The following is a 27,889-nucleotide window of genomic DNA, read 5'->3' on the forward strand; positions in this document are numbered from 1 at the left end:
TACAAGGAGGAGTGATGTTTTTCCTCCCTAGGAGTCTGCATAAAGGAGGAAGCAACAGTAGAGAATCAGAATACAGCCAAGATGCAGCCTCTGGCCTTGTTAGCCTAGTGGACCCTGCCAGCTGGCCAGGGTCTAAAAATAGCATGCTTTGGGTCTTCTGTTGATGAGGCCTATATTTTTTTCTTTTCATGACTGCATTTGTTCATTTCCAGTCTTCGGGCATCTCTCTCATTCCCTTCTGTGCCTCAGAGATATGAGCAGTGGGCCTGTAGCACACTTCAGGGTTAAGGGACTTGACTGGGCCTGGCAGTATCCATGTGCTCTCACATGACTTCATTTTTGTCTGGTGCCTTGTCTTCACTTGGCTTCAGTCTCCTTCCTTGGACTGTGAGCCCTTTAAAGTGTAGAGTGTGTGTTTATTTGAATATCTATCAGTACCATTCACACTGAGTGTTCGATCTAACCATTCCCTGACCATCATCTCATGGTGAACCCCTTCATTACTTCCTTTGATTGTCTCTAGAAATTTTAGTGTTTTCTGGATTCCAACCTTCCCTGATAAGCTGTGATACACTGTATGTGTCCTTAGATGCATTGCCCTTTTGGTACCTTCTGTAATATGCTGTATACAAATCTGGGTAGAATGAGAGCTATTTGTTGGCTACTTCTGAGGTACGGGCTAAAATTTCAGGAGCTCCTTTCTTTCCTTGATGGAAAACCTAGAAATTCTCTCTCCTTTGATAGCTATCCCTATCTGCTTGATCTCTTTGGGTTCCCTCTCTTCAGATTGACCTGTCGCTAGTGATTGTCTGCTAACACCTCTTTCCTTCTTCATTGTATCCTTATGTAAACTGATAGGCCCTTGTTATGATAGGGGTTTTACGGTTGATTTCTGTGGAAAAGAAGCAAAGGAAAGCCAAAATAGGAAAGGAAGGTGAAGTAGTAAAGTTCTCAGTGTCATGGTCCCCTTGGTTTTTAGATCCAAATTCCCTTGATATGATCATGGGAGCTTCTGTCTTCTGCTCTCAGCTTTTATTCCTGAAGATAGACCTCGCTAGTCTGCTTCCTGGTCCTGTTTCAGCCAAACTAGGATGGCTGCCAGAGGCAGAAGTACAACTACCTTCTCATCACATGGGGACATTTTGCATCTCTTTAGCTTCTCATGTCTCTACTAATTAGGACTTTGACCTACTCAGGAATAGTCCTCTCTTAACATTTCCTTACAAAATACTCTTTCCTTTTCTTTATTTGTGGGTTATGTTCAAAAACATCCTGAATTTAATTTCTGAGTCATCTCATCCTCTTCAGTTCTATGCCTGGTAGAAAGAGTCAGAATTTTTCTTTCTCTGATTAGTTTGCGGTTTCTTTTCTTGCAGCCCATGGCACCAACATGGACCAGGATGCTCCTGGTTTCCCTCCTGGGCATCCTTGAAGCCAAGATGATATGACTATGTTTTCTCAGGGTTTCTGCCACTCCCAAACTTTATCTCACTTTCCTTCTAGGTAGGAATTAAGTCACGAATCTCATTTACTCTTGGTGCTCACTTATCTCACCGATCTGTGAGGATCACCCATAGTATATTATCATGGTATTTTAGTCTCTAGCCTCAGGTTTTCATTGGAGGGACAGGTACACATTTTTAAACTGCATCTTTGGTAGATCAACCTAGATAATATCCAGCTTAAGTTAAGCATGAGACTTAACATATATAAATGCTCCTGTCATTTGCCTTCCAAACCAGTTCCGTCTCCTGTAATCCTGATTTTGACTACAGGTCCCACTCTCCAGCTAGTTAAGTGTCCAGTCTAGAAGCCTTAAGCTCAGCATTCATTCCTTTATCCAGAGTTCCCAAGTTCACTTAGTTGTTAATTTCATTTTTGGTCTCAACTGCCACCACCCAAGGTCAAACTTTTTCATTTTTCACTGAGGTATTATGAGTACTTCAATACTGGATTGTTTGCCTTTATTTTTTTTTTCTCCACTTATTTCTCACTGTCACTGGTTTCCTTTTATAAAGAAAATATAATCCTGACATTTCCCTGCTTAGCAATCTTGGATTGGTTTTTCATATGTGGGATGATTTCCAAGAACCTACTGTCATCAGAAGTTTGGCTGATAATAGATATGTAGCAGGTGCTCACTATGACATTAACTGCCTTCTACCTTTCTATCCTCATCGGGGGTTATTCACCACAGCAAACTTGTTTCTCATCTATAGTTATTTTTTTATAGATACAAATGTATATCTATCTCTCTCTCTTTATATGTATGTATTTTATAACTGTGTAACTTTGTTCAGAGGATTGCCTCTGAAAGTCCTCCTCTAATCTCTAATACAGGATGAACTCCTCCCACTTAAAGATCTACCTCTGTTAAAACTTTCTAATCCCCTTCCCTAGCCAGGCCATTATATGATAAAATAGAGTAAACTGGAAAGTAAATTTCTTTAGGGAAGAGTTTCCTTTGTTGAAATGATGATCTAATAAGCCCTCTGGGGGTTGTAACATGTCTACATGACCTTCATGTCAAATTGGAGCATGGATTTCCCCAGGAAAGAAAGCTATTGTGCCTAGTGGAGAGAGAAGAAAGGAGCTGAGGGAGCCTGGGACTAGGTGAGAAGATACAGTGAAGGGTCTTAAATGCCAGGCTGACAATTTGGATCTGAATTTAATGAGGACCCATCAAATGCTTTTAAGCTATGGAGGGACATGATTGGACTTGTATCTTTTTTTTTAAGATTTTGTTTTTTTTATTTGAGAGAGAGAGTGAGTGAGCACGTGTGTGGGGGTGGGTGGGTGGGGGGGCAGAAGCAGAATCCCCGCTGAGCTGAGCAGAGAGCCTGACCTCAGGCTTGATCCCAGGACCTTGAGATCATGACCTGAGCTGAAGGCTGATGCTCAACGAACTGAGCCACCCAGGTGCCCCTGGAGTTGTATTTTTGAAAGACTCTTCCATTAGCAGTGTGAGGGATGGTTTGGGTGTAGGAGTGGGATGACATAAACCGGGCATTAGCAAGCTTTTTATGTAAAGGGTTAGATCGTAGATATGTTTGCCTATCTGGGCCATATACAGTCTGTTTTGCAAATACTCAGCTCTGATATTATAGCTTGGAAGAAGTCCTGGACAGCCTGTGAGTGAATGAGTGTAGCTGTCATTCAGTAAAACTTTTATTTATAAAAACAAGTTGAGGACAAGATTTGGTCCAAGGGTTGTTTTTTTTTTTAAAATATTTTATTTATTTATTTATTTGAGAGGGAGAGAGAGAAAGAGTGAGCTGGGGGAAGGGACAGAGGGAGAGGGAGAGGCAGAGAATTCCAGGCAGAGTCTACACCAAGCACAGGGCCCAACACAGGGCTCAATCCTGCCAACACCTAGATCAGGACCGGAGCCAAAACCAAGAGTCTGACGCTTAACTGACTGAGCCACCTAGGCGCCTCTCTAGGGTTTTAGTTTGACAAAGATGGTCTAGACAAACAATGAGAATGGCCTAACTTGAACTAGACAATAGTTAGTGGAGATGAAAAGAGAGAAAGCTGTTAAAACTTGTTAAGCCATTGGACATGGATGGGAGAGGGAGAAGGAAGAAGAATCAAGGGAAGCTTCAGGTTTCTGGCGTAGGCTGCTGGAAGGTGCTATCATCAAAGACTGACAATATAGGATGTATGTTGGGCTCAGTCTTTCATTGGCTAAATTTTAGTGCTCGAGGGGCATGTAGAGGTAGCTGCACCCCAGAAGACATGTGGTCTGGCGGACTTCTGACTCCATGGGAAATGCTGCTGTTCTACCTCTGAAGAGTTCCCTATCTTGTACATGTTTTGAGTTGAAATATGTTTCTTTTAATCATTTCACCTACAGAATGGACCATTTTGAATGCATTTTATGTTTTCCCTTAGTGACCCATAGACCCCTTGTAACCAGGTCAACTGTTAATAGATCCTAACCCTAACGGGTCATTCATATCATGTAACAAGACAAGAGTCCTATTATTCTTTCTGAAAGATTTCAGCCTACCCTTAGGGAGTTTAACTTACCTGCACATTGTAGGTAGGGATCCTGTCTGCTGCTTCTGACTGTGGTTTGGTCAACCACAAATCTGTGTTTGCTCATAAAGTTACTCTTTATCTGCCTCTGTTCTTCTCCCAACTGTGAAGTTGTTCCAGGTGCTCAAGGGAGTACTTGCCACCAGTAATGGCCTCTCCTCTTTTGACCAGAACCAGTTTTACATGGTTTCGACTTCCCATCTCTCAGAAACAATGAAGACCGAAGTGCCTAGTGATGTGTGGGTGCCATTTTTCTAGTGGGTAATGACTGTCATCCTCCTAGCAGACAGGTCTTTTCTGGGTTATTTGCTGGGTATTGATTCTAGCAGCCACAATGTGGTTCTGTGCCTAAGACCCACGGTACCCAGACTTTTGGAAATGTCATTGGGCAATTGCCCATCCTGTACTATATCTTTTACTATATTGTACCCTTTCTCTTATAACCTAATACATATGACCTAATACATTTCCATTTTTCTGCAGCAGCATGGAAGCTGGACTGTTGCTTTTAATTATTTTGGCACTTACGGCAGGTTCAGAGTGAGGAATCAATAGATCAAATGCTATATCAGTGGTTCTCAATTCTGGTTGCACTGTACAATCACTCTGGGAGTTTTTAACAGATGCTGATGCCTAAGACCAATTGCATCCAAATCTCTGGAGGTAGGGCCTGGGAATTTGTGTTTTTCCAAATCACTCCAGATGATTCTAAAGTGAAACTATGTTGAGAAACATTGTACTAGAATCAGAATTTAATTTTCTGTTATCTAGAAGATGGCAAGGAAGGAAAGCAATGAAAATTAAATAGTGCTCTCATCTGCTAGCCTGTGGAGAGTTAATTTTAATCAGGTATCCACACGTCCTCAAAGTACATGCCCTTAGCATTAGAAGAGCCTTAAAAACGGAATCTACCAGCATTCCCAGGAACCGCCACATCCTGTTCACCCTTGTCTATGCTTGTCCCAGCTTCTTTTGGGTCCATTGATATAAATACATTAGAGGACATTTCATCATAAATAGTTTTTCCAAGTAAAGCTGGTAGCTCTTTGAAAACCACATTACTGACAATTGCTGTAGACATTCTTCTGCCCTATATTCTAAAGGAAATTGGATATATTTAAACTTTGAATTCTATATATACATGAGTAAAATATAATAAATGCAATATGTGTAATATATGTCAACAGTACATACTGACTGACTGCCTACAACATCTTGGGCTATGGTTCAGAGAAATGAAATTTCTTTTTCTGAAGTCTTACCCAGTTTAGAGGGAAGATGTGAAGTGTAAATCAATAGCATTAGAAAACTGAAGTACTATGAATCATGTGCAGACACTGGACAAGTTAAATGGCAGGAGGTGGGCTCAGGAAGGAAGGGAGATAGGGAATGGGTCAGAGAAGTCTTCACGGAAGAATGGAATGGAGCTGAACCCTGCAGGAAGACTAGACTTTGGGCATGTGGCTGTGAGGGTAAGGGCTTTCCAAATGGATAACAAGCCAAATGAAAGGAGAAACTGGTACTATGGTTATTTTGGTAAAGGTTGGGAAGCAAGAGAAGAAAGATCTGAAGAGTCTCACTTTCGGTAAGGGAAATAAGTTTTCATTTTCATCATTGACAGTTTTAAAATGCATGTTCTATTCTTTTTTCTCTTTCCAGATAACCATCCTACTGAGAGTTAAGCTTTGTTTTGATAAATAAAACCATCAGTCCCTGATGAATCATAACTCAGCACAGTATTAAGTATTCAAGGTTAGGTACAGAAAGCTCAACAGTGTGGAAAATGTAAATACAATTTCCCATCTATTCTTGCTTAATTGCTAGATAACAAGTCTCAGGCATTACTCAGAATCAGAGCGGACGTGGAAAATCCTAAAATAGATTCTTTCTGTCAGATCATAGATTGCAGTGGAGAAGGGCACATCCGGGCAGCCTGGCTGATCACAGGTTTGTCCTGAGTCAAGTCCAGAAACCTCAGGTAAAAATGACACCAAGGCATCCTCCATTTCTGGTGTTTTCACTCTCTAAGTAAGCAAAGAGGAGAACAATTAAAAAAACGCTGCAGAAGCACTTACTTTAGGTTTGGCTATGCTAATCAGGAGAAACCAATATTTAAAGCACATTCCTCTGTCTCCAGGGGATGAAGCTTTACATGAAGGGCTGAAGTAGCATTGAAAGGTAATATGTGAGCAGTGGTCCCAGGTCAGATAGGCCTATCTTCACATCTGCATTCCCTGCTAGTTGGAAAAATTACTGACTTCCTCAGCTTCAGCTTCATGTACTCATCTGAAAAATGGAGCTAAAACCAAGGTTGTTACAAAGATTAAGAAAGAAAATGTGTGGAAGTTACTTAGCACAGGGACAGTAAGAATGTTAGTTGTTTTTCCTTCTGCCTGAGTGTTTTTTCTCTGTTTTTTTTTTGCTGTTGTGATAAAGTACACATAACATACAATTTACCATCTTAACCACTTTGAAGTGTAGAGTTCAGTGGCATAAAGCACATTCACATGGCTGTGCAACTGCCACCACCATCTAGCTCCAGAACTTCTCCTATCTTGCAAGACTGAAACTCCACAGTGATTGACTAATAACTTCCCATTCTCCCCTCCCTTGGTCCCTGGCAACTATCATTCTGTCTGTATAAATTGGATTACTCTAAGTGCCTCATTTAAGTGGAATCATACAATATTTGTCTTTTTTGTCACTTATTTCACTTATCATCATGTCCTCAAGGTTCATCTATATTATAGCGTGTGTCAGAATTTCCTTTCTTTTTAAGGCTAAATAACATTCATTGCATACTTACCACATTTTGCTTATTCATTCGTCCATTGGTGGATGCTCAGGTTGCTTCCATAATTTCGCTATTGTGAATAATGTTGCTATGAACATGGGTGTACAACTGTCTCTTTGAGACCCTGCTTTCACTTCTTTTGGGTAGATACCCAGAAGTGGAATTACTGGTTCATATCGTATTTCTATTTTTAATTTTTTGAGGAAAAGACATACTGTTTTCCACAGTGGCTGTACCATTTAACATTCCCATCAACATTGAAGAAGAGCTCCAATTTCTCCACTCCTCACCAACACTTGTTATTATGTTTTCCTGATAGTAGCCATCCTAATGGGTGTGAAATGATTGACTAATTCTTCGAAAGTGGGTGAGGTCAGTCTTTAATTAGGAAATGCAGGAGTTAAATGAGACAGTGATCTAAGAGAATATGCTAAAAAGAAGGACCAATTTGACTTCTAATTTACTGACACAGAGTATATATGCTACGGGTGAAGATAAGGGGGAAGTTTGGGAGCTGATTGTATTTAGGAAGTTTTCCTGAGTGAAGAGGGATTGCAGTTGGACATTCACAACGGGGAAGAATTGGAAAGGGCAAAGATGGGAAGCCTTGTATATATGGGATGGGTGGGTCTGGCCCAAACATTGGAACTGGTTTTAGTCATGTTGAACAGTGATGAGATGCTCAGAACAGGAGCAACCTAAGGGCTGAAAGGGCAAGGACACAAAGCCCATTTGTTGAGCTTTCATGCCTGACAAGGGCATCTACCCTTTAGTCTGCACCGTCTTAGAGAAAAGACCTAAAGTGCTTCAGATGGCTCAGGTTTTAGTTAACTATGTATATCAACTAAATGTGTACATATAGGGGCGCTGGGGTGGCTCAGATGGTTAAGTTTCCAGTTCCTGATTTCGCCTCGGGTTGTGACCTCAGAGTTGTGAGATCAAGCTCCAGGTCAGGCTCTGCCCTCAGTGAGAAGTCTGCTTAAGATTTTTCTCTCTTCCTCTCCCCCTCCCCCCTCCACTTGTGCATGCTCTCTCTCTTAAAAAAAAATATACACGCACATATTTAGTTAGTATAGGTGACTAACTAGTTAACAACTAGTTAATAAATATATTAAGTTAACATATATAACTAACTAGTTTATATATATGCATATATATGTATATATATTCTTTTAGACAAGCCTACATTCCATTGGTGACTAAAAATTGTAACAACATGTGCTTTCTAAGGATAAAACTGGAGACATCAAGGCTCTGTTTTCATTTTGTCTTTCCATAGACTCTTTCTTTCCCATCTGTGTTTTCAGCTGTATATTTTGGGATAGGGTCTTATGATTAGATGCTAATTCCATCAAACATGGTCTATATCTCATCAGTCTTCTGTGCAATGGATGCATAAGCTATTATTGGAGATTTGTTTAAAAATGCTGTATTTTTTTGTAGTTAGGTGAATATTACCTCTAAAAACGAAAATGAAAATTTCTAGCCAAAATTTCATTAAGCGTAACTAATCTATGCATAGTGAATGAGATGACTTCACATTTGACCAGGATGAGGTTTCATTAAGTGGCTGTCAGTCCTTCTGGCTTGTGTGCTGAAGAGCCAGCTGTAGCATTTGCAGAAGCTCCTTTGAGGCTGGCCATGAAGGAGTTTAGTGATTCTGGCTGTATAGTCAGTATTTTGCTTCTGTCTTTGGCTTTAGAAATCAGCTTATCTGTCTGGAAAGCAGACAAGAGCATTCACTTGGAATAATGGCTGGAGACTTGGTGAGGAATTGCAATGACCAAAAAATATCCTTACTGAGCAACCACTTGTAACCCCCACAAGCTCTTTTCTTTGGGGTCGCAGTAAAGTGGAGCAGATATATCTAGCAGCGTTTTCAAACCCTTGATGCAGTGCCTAGGATGTGTGCTGGTGTTGGCTCAGTTCAAACTGTGCAGGACTCTGGGCAGGTGAGCTGACACCACGGGGTGAGCAAACATACATCTTGTCAGAGAAATAATAGCAAGAACAATGCTAAAAAGCAAATTTGGGTTTTGTTTTAAGGAATGACTAGTGTGGGACAGATTTGGGATGCTGGGAGTCAGGGAGGTGAAAAATAGTTCCAGAGGTGAGAGGGAAGGAGAAAAGTGAAGGGAAACTTCATAGATATTTGTCACCAATGGGGCTGGAATGTCCAGGCTCATTTTTATTGGCCGCTATGGAGCAGTTCATGGGATTTGGGGTAGTTGGTTTGGTTTAAAAAGCATAGAGTTAGGTAGATACTCTTAAAGCTGAGAAGGGAAGGTACTCTTTTCCCTCCAAGGCAATGTTTATCAGTCGGTGCTTGATAGAAGAATTGAGAGTATCTAATCCAGGAAATGCTAGTGAAGCCAGAAGGAGTTGAGAATACTATAAGCACTCACTACGTGCTCTTCGAATCTGAGAGAACTTTGTTAAAGAGGGGACGTAGTGGATGGGGCAAGATACTGCTTCCCTGTGGAAAGTAGAAATATAGGCATGGAAAGGACTAAGTTTAAGATTTGTCAAATAGATATCACTCAGACTGAAAAAAAAAAAAAAAAAGACGGGATAAGGAATCCTGAAAACACAAGTTAGGACTTGGAGGTCCAGTGGGGAGAGGGTCGGTGAGGATATCTGTAACAAAACCTCAGGAGGAATTGAGTGCCAAGTTCTAGTGTTGTCTTGTGAATGTTGTGTGGCCATTCCCTTCAAGTAGCCAAGGTCATAGTGAGGAAATTAAGCATTGTCCATACACTGACAGGAATGGTTGCGCTCATGTGGGGAATGGCTAGAGGGGAGGACCTGAGGCAGGGAGATCGAGAATGGTCTGTGCCTCTTAGAAAGGATGGAGAAGGGGTCTTGCTCTGTGCAGCCTGGAAGGCAGGTCCCACACCAATGAAGAGATACTCTGCTGGTCAGAACTGCGCTCTGGGCAGGGGGTTATCCAGCAAGGACTTACAGGCCACTTACTGAGATGGCAGAGAGGGAAGAATATCATCAGACTGAGAGCTGAAATAGTGACTATCAAGGTCTTTTCAGTGAGCTGACTCTGGCCCATGGCAGTAGGTATCTGGCCACTGGGGAAAGGGTGGGGGTTACCTGGAAGGCTAGACCACAGGAGAGAAGTTTCTAAGAGCTGGAATGAAAGCAGGGGCTGGGAAAACACTGTGTCTTGACAGATTAGCTTGCAGAATACCACAGCTTTCCCCATCCCAGGGTGAGGGAAGACACAGACATCCAAGAGTGGAACAGATCAAGCAGGTCAGAGCAGAAAGGGAGTTGGGACACAAATGGAAACTGGAGTGAGAAGCCAACTAAAGAGATCAGGAATAGAGTAGGGTCTAAATTGGGCTCAGAGAGGTGGTTCAGGGTCTGTGTCTGAAGGCCCTGCTTATCCCCCAAAGTGCTCCTTTTCTGTTGCTTCTGGTGCCTCATGCTAAGATGGGAGACGATTACTAAAAGAACCAAACTGGGCTGGGACCCATGGGTCAACACTCTCAGCAAACTGAATGGCAGTAGAGAGGTTCCTAGCCCAGTGTTAGTGCAGCAAGAGTAGTTGGGATATGGAGATGTACTTCGGGAAATTCAAGTGGGAGAGGTGTATAGTGACGTCTCTATATATTTCATATAGACAATTCCCCTGTAAAGACTCCAATTCCTAGCATCTCTGAGTCATGTCCCTCCAAGAAGCTTCCTTGTAAGTGAGAAGTTATTGTTTCCTTGACAACCATGGAGCCTCAGAAATTTAGCAGTATGCTTTTGTGGTGTCTTCATAAACCCTTGATTATATCTAGTTTCTAAGTATGTGTGAGCAGTAGGAAGGAGATAGGTAGTAAAGTTGGTTGAATTGAATGGAATTCTCTTCTTACCTTACCCACTCCCCCCTTAACAATGCTTCTTTTCCTTACTGGATGCCAGTATTTCTAAGCTGTAGAGATATTAAGTCATGAAAGTGGCGATGTGAGAAAAACAAGCTTTGTTTGATAATTAAGGTGATATTTCTGTGCCAGACTGCTGTAGAACAGTGATCACAGCTTTGGAGTTAGATAGACAAGGTCTCAATCCTGGCTCTTCCATAGACTAACCATGTGACCTTGGGTAAGTCACTTAACCTTCCTGAGTTTCTCCTTTTCCATCTGTAATTGGAGACGTTGTACCAATTTCACGGGCTGTTGTGTGTAAGGTGGCCCCTTGTCATCAAGGCCCTCAGAAGTCAAGGAGAATTGTCCCTTGGACTCAGACCAAGATGAGTTCCCTCTTTTGGTCCCCATCAGGTGCCAGGCTATGCTAAAAACCCTGAAGTAAAACCATATCCATCAGTCCACCATTGATGGAGTCTCGTGCGCTAGTAGACCTCTAGAAAAAGTAGTCTAAAATCCTTAAAGATGGAAGACTGAGGTCCATTGGAGGAGAGTGACCCAGTGAGTTCCAATATTTATTAAATATGTGACTTCTCTGTGCCTCAGTTTCCTCATCTGTACAATGGGGCAAAAATAATACTTGATGGCAAATAAACAAATTGTTATTTATGCATATATTTATACATATATCTATATTATAACTAATATTTGTTATCTCAGAATAGTATTTGGCACATTATAAGCACTGTGTATAAGCATATGCAACTGTTATTGCCATTGGTAAAGATAATGAGAAATCATTAATAATTAGATGATGATACATCCTGTTTAACGCTTACTGTCCTGAAATAATTTTTAATACTGTTCTCTCTGGCTCTTAAAAATGTCCTAGTCTGGGCAATAAATTAAATGGTCACCCTAGGTATAATGGAAAAACCCATTGGTCGGTGAATCAAGAGACCTAACTGTCAGAAAATTTATGTGAGAATTTGGGCTCTTAGCCTCTTTGCATCCTAGTTCCTTTCATCTTTCAAACAGTTGGTTCATCTAAATCCAATTTAAATTCAAGTCAGCATCCATTTGTCTACTATGTACGCAGCACTCCTGAAGACATCTAAAGGTATGCAAAGATCAAATAGGATGTTTGTCTTCACCACAAATTTTTAGTTCAATGGGATAAAAAACATAGTGGGTGATGGATGGGTAAGATGTACTAGAAATACAAGAGAATGCCCTGTCCTCAATAATTTCATGGTTTAGTAGAAGAGACCTTAAAGACCAAGAGTCACCACCAGACAAAATATGCTGGGTAGACAATGAGTAGGGAAGAAGGAGGTATGAGGTCATTCAGAGGTGTACACTCAAAGAAGACTTTCTGGAGGAGGTGGATTTTGAGCTGGCCTTGGGAGAAGGAGCATAATGGGAAGAGCATGGGTTTGAATTAAACAGATCAGAGTTTAAATGTTAGTTCTAGCCCTGGTTGTATATTATGAATACATTGCTTAACTTTGTTGAGCCTCTGGTTCTTTATCTGTAAAATAGAGACAAAAATTCTTTCAGTGACTTAAATGTGTGAATAGATGCACCCCATTGGATAATAATAAATGACAGCCATTATTTTGACAGTCACAGAGGAGCTGGACCGATATTCTAGGTGTATGGGCTGAGTGAACATAATCACAGGCACAGGGAAGTGGAAAGGGTGCTGAAAGTCAGTGGTGCTGTTGGCTGGAGTTGATGGTTTATGTTGGAGGCAGGGGGAAATTCAAGTGGACTCAGACTCACCCCTTAACCCATATGCGTTTGTCCTCAGCAAGGTATTTCTGACATTTTCACAGGCCTGTTGACTTCATGTGTTCTTGCAAATTAGATTTGAGCACCCTAAAAACCCTAGGAGGTTAATAAAATTTTGTCTAGAACTAGACTTGAGCTGGAAAAACCATCTTGACACCTGTCTATAACATCCTAAAGCAGTTACTGTTAATCTGAACATCATGCTGGAGACTAGCTAATAAATGTGACTTTTGGCTGGTAGTTAGAAATCTCACTGAAGAACTGCCTAAAACAGCTCGCCTCTTTGGATTTATGAGATGGTTTACATAAATCTACATAATTGCCAAAGACATTCTTAATGTGAAAGTGAGGAGCTAGATTATAGTGTCAGCAATGTAGCTCAAATCCCAGACTGCAGGGCAGAGAGCTGGCTTGGCTTGATGCTGGAGCCTCCCTCCATTATTGATGAGGGCTTCTTTGGGGTAGCAGAGCGCTTGACCCGATTGAACTCCTGGGCTCAGGAAGGAAACAAGGAGCGAAATTTAGGGAAGACATCACTTGTGAAATCTCTGCTTCTTTTTTGGGAAGATTTCTTATTTCTTCCTGATAGTTATATTCAGAATTTTAGTACTTCCACATTGTACTCACTCATTATTTTATCTTCTTTGTATTTTTATTTTTAATAAAAATAACAAATGACTCTTTTAATAACATTGGTATTATACTACTATGATAATTTAGGTACATTATCACATTAATATATTAAACTATACTAACATACATTAATATCAAGAATAAACATTTTAACGAATAGACTCACGTTGGGGGAGGCACTATTACAATTTTACAATAGAGGATATTGAAGTTCAAAAATTTAGGATCTGACTGCCAGCCCATAGCTATAAATGGTTGGATTCCAAAATGAATGTGTAGTTCTTCACCTTGGTGAAAGGGTGATCCGATTAGAAGAGCTCTAGATGGGAAGACAGGAAATCTGTGTATTATTTCCAGTGTCACTGCTTTCTACTCCTGTATCATTGGGCAAAATACCACATCTCATCTATAAAGTGCTGATAACATTTGCTTTGTGTACTTCACAGGAATATTGTGAAGTTCATGTTAGAAAATGGATGCGGAAGCATTTCATAAGCTAAGAAGCATTATGCAAATGAATGCAAATGTAGGCAATGTTAATTACTAAATTATTCACAGAATCTTATTTCATTAATACCCTTACTGCTTTCTACAGCTCTTCTGGGAATTCCACTGCCAGTTATGTGAAGGCCGAGGCAATTGGGTGAACTGGTGTCTGTCATTTATTCTACTAGGAAACATTTACTGTGTGTCAGCCATCGCGCTAGACACAGAGAATGCCAGGTGAGTAAAATGTGACCCCTACCTTCCTGGATCTTACAGTCTGGTTAAGGGAGATAATACTTAGGCTAATGTATGTATGATACAATTTGTAATCCAAAATTTTAAATGCCATTTTGTGGTTAATAATTAAGAGCTAAGCACTATGCTATTTCCTAGAGATATAAAAATTAATAATGCGCAGTCTTTGAACTCAATCTCACAGTCTAATGGAGGACAGATAAGTAAGCAAACAGGGTTAATAACAAGCAGAGGCAGTGGAGGTGAACCAGGCCAAGACTTCGAATTCAGATAGAACATAGGTCCCAGATTCTATGAATCAGTATTCCTGTATGAAAAATGGGACTAAAAAATACCTTCTTACCGTGGTTGAGAATCTCTGCAACTTTGGAATTTAAAAGAAAAATAAAAAGTTTCCTTTAAGGAATTAGATAAAATGTATACCAAGGTTTTCATCACAGAGTAAGTACTGAAAAACAGAGCTACATTCAAACAATGATACATTTGAAAGTGGCAGTGTGTCTGAGGTACTAAATGTACCACATAGCATTTCTGGGCTTATAGGTGGCTGATGGTTATTTCCTGACACCCCCACACAGCGTTGATTTGAGTCAGCTCTGGGTGGTGTTATGTTCCCGGTAGACTGAACAGCTAGGAACTGAATTCAGATCAGGGAATGGAAAACATTTTATTAATGGGCATAGATATTGTATATGGTCTTTCTGTAGTTTAGAGAAAATGCTAGAGCCTCCTTTGATCTCCTTGGAAGGAAGAAAGTTTGCAGATCTCCCTATCTTTATCTTTGGAGAATCTTTCCTTGCTCAGGAAAATGGGGATAGTCCGTTGTTCCAGAAACTAATTTCAGAAAGAACAATCTATTAGTTGCAAAGGTCTCACTTGGACTGGTTCACCTATTGAGAACATGGCAAAGACGGGCTGCATATTTTAGCACTTACTGGATGCCTAGAGACAGGAAACTGTGGTATGTCCATGCTTCTTTAATGTCTCAGCAATACTCTGGAGCATTAAATTTATTCTAAGCGGTATGGTTTGGTTTAGTTTTTACTGTTATAAATAATTTTGTTTTAGTTGTCAATTGCTGGGTTACAAACTACCTCAAAATTTAGTGGCTTAAAACAACGATTTTGTTTTGTTTTAATTTGTCTTGCATTTCCGTGGATAGACTTGGTTTCAGCCAAATGATTCTTAGAGTTGATCATGAGGTTGCCGCCAAATAGTGGCTGGGACTAGAGTCATTTGAAGGTTCAGTTGGACTAGAAATGCAAGATGAATCAATCACATGCTGGCAGTTGATACTGGCAACTAGCTCAACTAGAACTATCTACTAATGTGACTGCATGTGGTCTCTTCATCCTCCAATGCAATCTAGAATAAATATGGTAAGAACAGACATCCATGGCTTCTTTCTGATCTTAGGAGGAAAAGCATTCACTGTTTTGTAATTAGTAATGATTACTGGTTTAGGTTTTGTGTAGATGTCCTTCATCAGAATGAGGAAGTTTCTGTCTATTCTTAGTTTCCTGAGAGCTTTTCTTATGAATGAATGTGGAATTTTGTCAAAGCTTTTTATTTGCAATCATCATAATTGCCATGTTTTTTCTCCTTTAGTGTACTAATTGAAAATTACATTGATTTTTTGAATACTCAGCCAGCATTATATCCCCGGGGCATTATATCCCATTTGGTCGTAATGTATATCTTTTTTATATACAGGATTCAACTTGCTAATATTTTGCTAAGGATTTTTGTGTCTGTGTTCATGAGGAATATTGAGGTGGGCTTTTGTTGTTTTCTCCTATTGTCTTTGCTTTTTTTTTTCTCTTTCTCTCCCTCAACCATGGTAATACTCATAGAGTAGAGAAGCACTCCCTCCTCTACTATTTTTTAAATATTTTGTATAGAATTGGCATTATATTTTCTTTAAATATTTGTCAAAACACCAGTGGGAAAAATCATCTGGGACTGATCTTTTCTTTGTGGAAGGAATTATAACTATAAATTAATTTTAAAAAAAGGTATAGAGCTATTCTTATTGCCTATTTCTTGTTCCATTCTTGTTACTATTTCTCCCTGAATGAGCTTTCATAGTTCGTGTTCTTCACAAGTTTGTGTATTTGAGCTAACTTGTGATCAAGTTGGCATAAAGTTGTTCAAAATATTCTCATTTCTATTTTAATTTTTATAGGGTCTGTTATATCACCTTTCTCATTTGTCAAACACTTCTTTTATATCAATGGCGATGATCATCTGCTTTCTTCCCACCCTTCACTCTGTTACTGTGATGTACTACATTTATTGATTTTGTTTGTTTGTTTATGAGACTCTCCTTACATTCCAGGAATAAATCTTACTGGTCCTGGTGTATAATTTTTTAAATATGTTGTCAAATTCAGTTCCCTTGTATTTTGTTGTGGATTTTTGCATCATTATTCATGAGGGTCTGTAGTTTTTTTTCCTTGTAGTGTCTTTGTCTGGTTTTGTTTTCAGTATAATGGTGGCCTCATAGAATGAATTAAGCAATGTTCCTTCTTCAATTTCTTCTAAGAGTTTGAGTAGGATTGGTGATAATTTTTTATTTATTTATTTATTTATTTATTTATTTATTTATTTTTTAAGATTTTATTTATTTATTCGACAGAGATAGAGACAGCCAGCGAGAGAGGGAACACAGGCAGGGGGAATGGGAGAGGAAGAAGCAGGCTCCTAGCAGAGGAGCCTGATGTGGGGCTCGATCCCATAATGCCGGGATGACTCCATGAGCCGAAGGCAGATGCTTAACTGCTGTGCCACCCAGGCGCCCCATGGTGATAATTTTTTAAACCAGTGAAACCATCTGGTTTTGAGATTTTCCTTATTGGGAAGTGGAAGTTTTTAATTACTAATTCAATCTCCTTACTAGTTATGGGTCTATTTGGATTTTCTGTTTCTTCATAATTTAGTTTTGGTAGGTCATATGGTTCTCAGATTTTGTCCTATACATCAGGTTATCCAATTCTTTGGCATATAATTCTTTATAACACACTTTAAAAATTCTTTTCACTCTTGTTGGTAGTAATGTCTCCTCTTTCATTTCTGATTTTTAATTTGTTGATCTTTTCAAAGAACTCACTCTTAGTTTTATTGATTTTTCTCTGCTGCTTCACTATTCTCTATTTTCTTTATCACTATTTTAATCTTTATTATTAGTAGTAGTAACCTGCCTCCTTAGCACAGCAGGCAGTGTGTCAGTCTCATATTATTTTTCATAGTAGTATTAAATTTATTATTATTTCCTTCTGCTAGCTTTGGGCTTTGTTTTTATTGTTCCAGTTCCTTAAGTTTTAAAGTTGGTTGTTGATTTGAGACTTTTCTTCTTATTTATTTATTTCTTTGTTTCAAATTTTAATTTAAATTCCAGTTAGTTAACAAATGGTGCAATATTAGTTTCAGTAGTAAAATTTAGTGATTCATTACCTTCATGCAATACCTAGTACTCATCACAAGTACCCTCCTTAATGCCCATCACCCATCTAACCCATCCCTCTGACGACCTGCCTTCCAGCAACCTCATGTAGAAAACCATTTCTGGGTTTTCTATACTGTTCCATTTATCTATATGTCTGTTTTTGTGCCAGTACTGTACTGTCTTGATGGTTACAGCTTTGTAATACAGCTTGAAGTCCAGAATTGTGATGTCTCCAGGTTTTCTTTTCTTTTTCAAGATTGCTTTGGCTATTCAGGGTCTTTTGTGGTTCCATACAAATTTTAGGATTTTTTGTGCTAGTTCTGTGAAAAATGCTGTTGGTGTTTTGTAAGGATTGCATTAAATGTGTAGATTGCTTTGGGTAATATAGATATTTTAACAGTATTCGTTCTTCCAAACCAAGAGCATGGAATATTTTTTCCACTTCTTTGTGTCCTCTTCAGTTTCTTTCATCGGTGTTCTATAGTTTTAATGTGTAGATCTTTTACCTCTTTCATTAGGTTTATTCCTAGGTATCTTATGTTTTTTGGTGCAGTTATTAATAAAATCAATTCCTTGATTTCTTTCTTCTGCTTCATTGTCTATAGAAATGCAACAGATTTTTATACATTGATTTTGTATGCTGCGAGTTTACTGAATTAATATATCAGATCAAGTAATTTTTTGGTGGAGTCTTTTGAATTTTCTATATGGAGTATCATGTCGTCTGCAAATAGTGGAAGTTTGACTTCTTCCTTGCCACTTTAATGCCTTTTATTTCTTTGTGTTGTCTGATTGCTATGGCTAGGACTTCCAGTACTGTGTTAAATAACAGTGCTGAGAGAAGACATCCCTCTCTTGTTCCTGACTATAGAGGAAAGGCATGGAAGCATTGTTTATAATATGAAACAGTTCTTGACCTAAATATCCACAAACAGGATAATGGATAAATGCATTGCAGTATATTTGTGAAATAGAGTAATATACCAAGAGTTAAAAATCAATGGAATGGAACTATAATATAGTCATATTTAAAAAACTATAATATAGTCATGTTAAAAACATAGAATGTAGATCAAATACAGCAAATTATAGAAAGATATGTATAGAATAATACCATTGGTATGCATCTGAAAATATTTGCAATCATGCTGTATTCTATTTATGAGCACATACAGAGGCAGCATGAAGATAAAACACCCTAGGAGGATAAACAACAAAAGTGAGATAGTGGTTAATTCCTGGGAGTGTTGGGAAGACAATGAGTTTGGGAGCTTCTGTTTTGTTTCCTTTCTTTAAAAGCAATCTGAAGAATGTATTGCAAAATAATGGGGGAGGGGGGAAGAAGTAAAAAAAAACATGAACGCTAATGTGTATGAGGTACTTACTCTGTGCCAGACACAGAGGTTAAATAATAAGACCCAGACTACCTGAGAGTGAGTGGAAGAGCTGGGATGTGAACCCGGAGCATCTGGCTGTGGAATTTGTGTTTTTTGCCTGCTGCATTCTTCTGCATTTTGTTAGAATTTGATAGTGTTGGGCAGTGGGTATAGAAACATTTATTATTCTTTTCTGTAATTCTCTGTATGTTTGAAGTGTTTCAGAAAACAAGGCAGAATAAAATACAGGAATTAGACCAGGTAATTAAAAAAGAGATAGTATTTTATATGCGATTTGAATTAAAACTGTGAAATATTTACTACAGTGAATGGAACTGGGTCACTCCTCAGCTTTTTCTCTTGCCTCCTCTGCTTATGTTTTAAATGCTGGGGCTCTCTTTTCCCTCTGTCTCCATCTCTTCTCTTACCACATCCTATTGGAATCATCTGATTCCATGACTAAAACATCGTAGACTACTCAGTAATAATCACAGAATGAATAAACACAAAAGTAGGTTCATATTCCACCTTGATAGGAATGATCGATAACTTCTGGATGTATAGCTTTAGGGTGGTGCTCTATTTCCTGACCCAAAGATAGCTACAGACCGCAAATCCAGTTGTTTACTTGCATGATTCCTGGTGTTAAAAGCATATTCATATTTGAATTTATCTTCATTCCAAAATTCATTTCTCAGTGAATGACAACATCACCCAACCCCTTGCCCCAGATACAAGTCTTAGGTCACCATGGGTCTCTTCCCTTTCCATTCCTGTTCATATTCTGTCAACTTTACCTGTTTATCTTTCAAGTCACTTTATTTTTCCTTGTCCACACCGCCATTATTTTATATTATGTCATCAGCATCACAATTCTGATAACTTTAGCATCCTTTGAACTTGTCTTAGTCTTGCCTCTTCCAGTCCATTCTTTATACTGCAGCTAGTGTGACATTTGCCTAAGCCACATCTGATCACTTCACTTTATTCTTCTCCCTGGGTTAGCTCATCTGCTTACAGTATCAATGATTACCTGCTCCCTCTCTCTCCCTCACTCCCTCTCTTTATCTCCCTCTCTATTTATCATGTGTCTATCTAATCTGAGAAATCAGGGCCTAATTGACATTTCTACTTAGCCCTCTCAGTAACAGCTAAATCTCCTCATGTTTCAGACTGAACTCATATTTTCCCCAGGACTGGTCCAGAGTTCCCATCTCAGTAAATGATAGCACCATCCACCCCCTTATATAAGACAGAAACCTCTCTCACCCATGAAGGTCCTGTTATTTTGATACCCAAGTCTGAAAATCTGATCTTTACTGCCATCATCAAAGTCCAAGTTACTATCCTTCCTTCCAGTCTCAAAGCTAGTGTCCTCCAAAGTTCACCTGTCAGGGCACGTGATCTGATGAGCACTGGGTGTTATATACAACTAATGAATCATTGAGCACTACATCAAAAACTAATGATGTATTATATGTTGGCTAATTGAATTTAAACTAAAAAAAAATGCACATGTCTCCCTTACTACATTCTCCACACTGCAACCAGACAAATCTTTTCCGAAGCTAAATTGCAGTCATGTATCTCTTGCATTTCTTTTGGCACCTGGATTAAAAGCATCCCTGGCTTCCTGTTATTCACACAATGAAGGCTACAGTCTTGATGACTGCATACAAGTTTCTCTGCATGGGAAGGCTCCTCCCATTTCTTCAGCCTAACCTCTCTCCATATTCCCTTGAGCTTCTGGGGTTCAAGACACTTGACATTCTTCCAGTTTCTCAGTCAAGCCATGCAACGTCCTCCCTCATGGTCTTTGTTCAAGTTTTTCTCTTTGCCTGGAACTCTCTCCTTTCCCCGAACCTACTTTCCTTGGTTATGGCTGCTCTTCTTTCAGATCTCAGGGCATTGCCACTTCCTCACAGAGACCTCACAGCATCATGCATGTCCCTTTCATAACACTGATGCTGTTGCAATATTATATTGTATGTTCATGTCTCTTGATGTTTGACTTTCCCATTAGGTAGTAGGCATCTCTGAGAAAGAATATAGAATTTCAGGTTTTAGTCACTATTTTTTAAAACCCCAGCATAGAAAGGTATCCGGCACACCATCCTTTAAGTGTTCAATAAGCATTTGCTGAATGAATGCTTGAATAATTGCTGATCTTAACTGAGGGCTGACTATGTGCTAGGCAATGTACTGGTCATTCAGTGACATCTTATTGCCCTCAGGATAAAATACAAATTCCTTAATATAAGACTATGCCCTTCATGACCTGGCCCCCATCTGGCGCTCCAGCCACATTTCTTAATGCTTCTCCATTTCCTCTCCTTTAATTCTCAGCCTCTTTTCTGCAGGCATACCAAACTCCTGGCAGCTCTTGAATATGGTATACTTCCTTTTCTTTACCTTCACATATACTTCTTCCTAGAAACCATTCTCACTCTTCTGGCCAGATTTTACAAAATCATAGAATCTGGTTCTGAATTTCCCTTTCTGAGGCCAGTTCCTCTGTACTCTCTGGCAGGATTTCTTGACCTCCCAAGAGATCCCCCAGTATCCTATTCCCACATAATTAGTAGTACTCTTTATTTTCAATTGAAATTGAACATTCACTTCTTGGCCTCTGAATGGGAAGTTTTGTTAGCATAGGGATTCAGTCTCATTTCTCACTATATCCTCAATGCATAGCATGGTGCCTGGCACACAGTCAGCACCGAATAAATGCTTGTAGAGAAACTACATGCGTGAGGTCGCTTTTGGCCTCCAGGAAGGTACAGCTTGCTTAAAGGTTGACTTTAGGCCAATACAGAAGGGCTTTCTGGGGGCTTCGGGAGCTTCCATGAGAGATACTGCCCCAGCAGGAGCCAGAGAACTCTAGATGCCTACTCTGGTTTAATAGCTCAAGTCCTTCCAGTAAGTCCTACCCCACTGAAATGGAATCTCCAGATCGAAAGAGTTTCCTCTCCAGCAGGATTCGCTGGCAGGGCTAACTTGCTTGGGTCACTGGGTAACCTAGCAGAGAATCTTAATGTTCCCAGTACAGGTCAGAAGCATGCTCAGAATGAGGCTCCTATTGTTTTGCCTCTTTTTAGCTTCCTCCTTTTCTTTTTGCATTCCTGAACTCAAAAAATTGGTCATCTGTTGCTTAGTTCCTATGGATCCTTGCTTTGAATGAATTATTCCATCTTTTAGCCAGGACTTGTGCCCCAGGCGCTCAAACCCCAACATCCTTGGCATTAGTTATCATCTAGTACTGCTACAGTTGTCATGACTTTTTATGTGTGCTAATGGGTTTAAGCTAGGCGTGTGTATGTATTTTAAGAAATATATTGAGGATCTCATAAATTTCAAAAATCTTTAATATCCTAAAAGGGGTGATTCTTGAATGGCAGAATTCAGGTGTCATGCCAAAGTTTTAAGGCATATTTCAGACTAACGTGTCTCCAAAGTCCTTCTAGGACTAGCCCTGCCTAGGAATCTCTTCCCAGCTGTGGTAGCCATGGAGATATACCACTTAGGGTCCCCCTTAAAAACAAAACACTCTTTACTCAGCCCTGGAGTGTGATTAGTTGACAGCTTCTAACTATTAGCTTTGTCAGGATGCCTCAGCTCTGGCTATGGTCACGCTATTCTTAGGCTGGAAATTGGACAAAGGCTAACCAAGGCAGTGGTACAAGGGCCTAGGCATTTATGCCCATTTTGGGATGTCTTTTATGGGCAGTTTTTGTTCTCCAGCTCCCTATTGTGCTGGCAAAGCATCATTAGATTGGCATCTCTTTGACAGCTTTCCCTGCCTGATACCGCTTTTTCTCTTTTCTCTTCACGAATATTACTGATCAATAAACCTTTGCACTCTTATCGCCATATCAGTGTCTACTTCCTTGAGAATTCAGTTGGTGACATTGGCTATATAGAGTGTTCATAATTTCAGTGTATGCAATAGGCATTTTGGTGGCATGATGGGCTAGAAGGCAAGAGTGGTGAAGTATTTCTACTATTATTGTTTCCCTGACTTCGGGTATCGACAAGCAAAAATGATGTGTAAGGCCTCTGTTGGGGAGAGGAATAACGTAGGCAGACTCAAGGCTGTCACTGATTGACTATGCTCCAGGGTGCTTCCTGTTTGACAGAACTTCAGGGCTTTGTGGAGACAGTTGAGTCTAAAACGGCAGTTTGAGGTCAGCCTTGGATATCATCATGCTAAGGAGTATGGGTTTTATTTTATAAGGAGTTACTGCATTGGAAACAAGGTCATGCTTAATGTACTTTGTGGGATTATCTGGTTTTGGCCCACATTGGGATTTATACATTAAATCTATCTAAGCAGGAGCTAATTAATAAGCAGGTATTTTGTATTTGGGTTTACCTTGGAAATTTGATTTTTAAATATAGGATTAGGTAGGAGGAGGAAGCACATTTCAGGCTGTGGGGTAAGCTGTGTTTAATACCCTCTGATTCTCCTACAGCCTGTCAGCTTCCTTTTCTGTCCCAAACCTCCAGGTTCTTTAGGGATGACACAGGGGCAATACTCTCACCATGTGTATATTACATTGTAGGTGGGCCTCTTCCTTGAGGCCTTTCTACTTTCTGATCTGAGGAATAAACATCCAGAAGTAGACTTGAAATTAGGGTTGCCAGATTTAACAACAGCAACAAAAGTCAAACTCAGAAGAAACAATATCGAACCATAAAATATATTTACACACACACATATATAACATACCTATTCTAAATATATTCGTTGTTTAACTGAAACTCAAATTTAACTTGGCATCTGGCATTTTATTTGGCAACCCTACCTGAACCCTCTCTTCGCTGCTTTCACTTTGGGAACCTAGATCTAGACTTAAAGGAAACCAGGCCCTTTCAGTTCCTTTCCTCACTCTGGATTTCCTTCTGTCCCTAGTTGGTTTCCAAAGACTGAGCTGCTTCCCCATACCACTCAGGTCCCAATCCCAAAGGGCTCCACCAGACAGTCGCCAGAACCTGTCCCCCCTCCCCCAATCCTGCAGCCCACCACTGCACCTGCACTTTCCTCAGAGCAGAATTATAGCAAAGTGATTCAGAGCAGTGGGCCAAACTCAAGAGAACTGTTGTTGTTCTGAGTTAGGCCTTCCACTCTGAAGGATCTTGGGCAAGTAAGGCAACCACCCCCTTTGACACCTGATCTTTGTCATCTGTACAATAGCATCAGTATAATACTTATTCCTAGTGCTCCTGGGAGGGTTAAATGTAATAGTCCTGCTCCTAGTATAGCCTTGGCTGTCAGTGGTGCTCAAGCCATGTGGGCTGCTACTTCAGTTATTTTTCTTACTCGTCTGCCTCAGGATAAGGTCTCACGTATGGTACAGGCTTAATGCCTGTTTGTTGAATGAGTCAATGAATGTATGCCTCTGGGGAAATATGGAAATACAGAAAAAGCTTTAACCTCACTGAGGAGAATGGGTAGGGTTCAGGATAGCTTGTGGGTCCAACTGGCTCTGAAAAACAGACTCAAGGGGTAGGCATGAGCACAGGTGCTGGACAGGAGTCAGGAAGAAGCAGGATAAGTGAAGTGACGCTTTACCCGCTGAGTCTACCAGTTGGCTAGGAGGGCATGCGTGAAAGAACTGATATGGAAGTAAGCTCTGAAACTAGGGGTGTCAATGACCAAAGAGAAGCCATGGCAGTTGTGGCCTATAAAGCAGCCCAAGAGGGTCTGCCATATTCTCTTAAGTCAGTACAAGTAGTACAAATAAAGCAAGCTGACTACTCATACATGTTTAAAGGATCCTCCTTGGTCCCATAGCCTTCCCCAGGGTAATTTGTCTCTGTCTAGATCAACCATACAATTTATTATCTACACAGGATACTTATGACACCTAAAGGGGGAGTATGAATAGTTATCTCATAGTTATCCAGTTGGGATATCAGACTTAGACTGGAACTTTTGTGGGCTACCTGGGAAGTAGCCTAGGTTCGGTTACCTTGTTTCTGGCTGGGCCATCTCCTTTTGTGGAGGAAAGAGGCTTGGCTGTCTTTTTCAGAGTTATCAATACTTGAATGTTAATTACTCAGACCTTCCCTTGTGCAGCATGATATAGACATTTCCAGAAGCAGGAAGTTGCTGTGGTGAGCTGCCCATGTACTTGGCTGGGGAAGACTACAGCCTGGCTGGAGAATATAGGACTCTGATCAAGTTTGACTATCATCTTCCTCAATCATTTAGCAAGTATTTATAGAAGGCCAATGTGCTTCACTATGGAAAAATTATGAAAAGAAATTGTGTACAAAGTGAAAGAAAATAGCATTAACCAGACCTTTTAGCCCTATTTAATCAGTTTACTTATCTGTAAGCCAGAGGACCAAATTGATACCATTTATCTCTGTATCCTCAATGCCTAGTAAAGAAATAGAAACACATGAAAGACTCATTTACTATTTCTTAACTAGTTGAGTAAATTAGGAAATATTAAAATTATCATGTGAAAAATAAGAAAATAATAGAGTCCTCTGTGGGGACTTTATTCATTCAATCAATAGTTTTGAAGTGCCTCTCCATGCTACCGTCTGTTTTAGGTCCTAATGATACTGCCTTCATGGCTCTCATTAGAACTGAATATGTTTGGGATATTAAAATAGTTCGGTTTCCAATGTGGTAGCATCGGGTAAATGTTAGGAGTAGGAAGAGATCAGCGTGGGTTGGATTAAAACAGATTTTGTGCTACTCTTGACTTGGGCTTTATGAATGGTGTAAGAAGAGAGAGAGAGCATCCCAGGCAAGGGCATTCAAGATGGAAGGTAAAGATAGGATATCCCATAACATGTGTAGGGCTCTTGGGTGAGGTCTGAGGGTACATCTTGGTAAATTGGAATTTAAATCAAAAAAGTTGGCCGGGGGGCCACCTGGGTGGTGCAGTCGTTAAGCGTCTGCCTTCGGCTCAGGGCGTGATCCTGGCGTTCAGGGATCGAGTCCCACATCGGGCTCCTTGGCTGGGAGCCTGCTTCTTCCTCTCCCTCTCCCCTGCTGTGTTCCCTCTCTCGCTGGCTGTCTCTCTGTCACATAAATAAATAAAATCTTAAAAAAAAAAAAAAGTTGGCCGGGGCAAGATTTTTAATGCTAGAAAGAGTTCAGACTTGATGTGCATTAATTTGTCAGGGCTACCATAACAAAATACCGCAGACTAGGTGGCTTAAAAACATAAATTTATTTTCTCAAGTTCTGAAGGCTGGAAGTCCAAGATCTACTGGGGTTAGTGCTTCAACATATGAATTTTGGGTAACCGCAACTGAGCCCAAAACAACATGGTAGATCAGAAAGATCTATCAGATATTCTTGAGCAGGGGCGGTGGGGGGAGGATGTGATATCATAAAAGTGGAATAAGAGTGATTGCATCTATATGTGATGGTGGTGGGGGGAGGGGGGAGTTGTTAAATTATAACCTCTGAGTTATTACAGCTTCAGCTGCTAAATGTCAGTGTGGGCCATCACTAGCTGCACAGCTATTAAAAAAGAAAATCACCCTCTGTGACTTACTGCTAATCATTGCAAGCTCTGACCACATAATTTAGTCACAGTTCAAAATGCTTTTGAAAATCAATGATTTTGTCCTTTAGCTAGCCATAGCTGATAATGAATATTCTCCCCAAAGTCTCAGCTAATACAAGTTGTTATTTCAAATTTCAACAAGGGAACATCATGATTAGACAGGAACAAAGGAAAATACAAATTTGAGAATATGCATGGCACAACTTGGTCCCTTGGTGGGGGCATGGCAGGGACTAGTCTGCAGTCAGTTATCTATCCTTGTCTAATGATGACTGTTGAGCTACATTGTGTCAGCCACTTTCAAAAGTGGAATTAATTGGGCAATTCTGAAAATGACTGACTTTTATTGGATTTATTGCTTTTTTTTTTCATGGAGAATTACTTTTCATTCTAATTGAATGAAAGCCTATATTGCCAAGTGGTACAAATAAAATGATCATATGTTCTCTTCATTAAGATAAACGTATTTGTTGAAAACTTGTTTTAGGTACTGTGACTGATGCTGTAGATGTGGAGATTATTAAGGAATGTCAGTTTTTAAGAAATTTGTAGTGTGGTTTGCCGTTCAAATGCTGGAACTATTATATTCTCGGTACCCAGCTTCATCTTAGTCTGCCCAAAGAGCTTTGATAATGATCTCAATGTAGAATCTTTTTTTTTCTTCTTTTTATTTTAAAATCTGTTTTATGCATAAATGTAAAATGACATTGTCCTCATTTTTTAAAATTGTGTTTTAAAGATTTTATTTATTTATTTGAGAGAGAAAGAGAGAGGGAGAGAAAGCAGGAGCAGGGGGAGGGACAGAGGGAAAGAGAGAAGCAGACTCCCCACAGAGCAGAGAGCCCCAGGTGGGGCCAGATCCCAGGACCCTGGGATCATGACCTAAACTGAAGGCAGACACTCAACCTACTGAGCCACCTAGGCACCCTGACATTGTCCCCATTTAAATACCAGCCATTAATCTTTTAGAATTTCAGAACAAAGCATGTGCTTACTATCACTATCATTTGTCTATTTAATCTAGGCTACCACTGTGTAATTATTTTTGACAATTTAACCTTCTTTTATCTGTTTACAATCTGGTTTTAAGTGAGTTTAATGTGAGTTTTCCCCCATTGTCTTAGATACTGTTCCTTATAAACACTTCAATTGTTCCAATTTATGAATTCTATTTCCACTTCTATGGCCATGCTTCCTAGGATTTTTGGTGTATCCATTGCTGAGGCCAATGTGGGTGTAAGTGCAAAGAGGCAATTGGTGTTTTGGTTAAACTGAACTTGGGAGATGTAGAAGGCAGACAGAATGCAGCTTGGTGCAAATGAATATGTGTTTTTCCAGATAGTCTAAAAGGAAAAAGAAATCAAGTCTAAAGACAGATCTGAAAGAAAAAGGAGTCCGTACATTTATTGATTAACACTTACCCTCGTAAGCCAGCTGTGTTCACTTGATTTGTTTGAACTTCAATCTTTTGTCTTCCCCATAGTCAATAGTGCCCCAAGTAAAGGCATAGAGAACTTACATGCTCCTCATTAAGGACTCAAGAATGACAGATGTTTTCATACATCTTGTATCTAATCAAGGCATGAAGTCATAAGATACAAACAATTACCATTCACACTAAGACTACAAAAGAACCTCATTAATATATATGCTAACTATTTTCCTTT

The 27,889-nt window shown here is 39.8% G+C and overlaps 1 long non-coding RNA gene across 2 annotated transcripts in view; it reads left to right on the forward strand.

The window, feature by feature from the left end:
- The window catches only part of LOC123001989 (uncharacterized), a 520,842-nt gene that overhangs the window by 61,211 nt on the left and 431,742 nt on the right, over positions 1-27,889 (forward strand). For both annotated transcript variants that reach the window (XR_006411420.3, XR_008958225.1), the window contains exon 2: positions 13,721-13,848. This is a non-coding gene — a long non-coding RNA (uncharacterized LOC123001989). The remainder of the gene's footprint in view (positions 1-13,720; positions 13,849-27,889) is intronic.

This window comes from Ursus arctos, unplaced genomic scaffold (genome assembly GCF_023065955.2).
Source record: "Ursus arctos isolate Adak ecotype North America unplaced genomic scaffold, UrsArc2.0 scaffold_8, whole genome shotgun sequence".
Taxonomy (NCBI): domain Eukaryota; kingdom Metazoa; phylum Chordata; class Mammalia; order Carnivora; family Ursidae; genus Ursus; species Ursus arctos.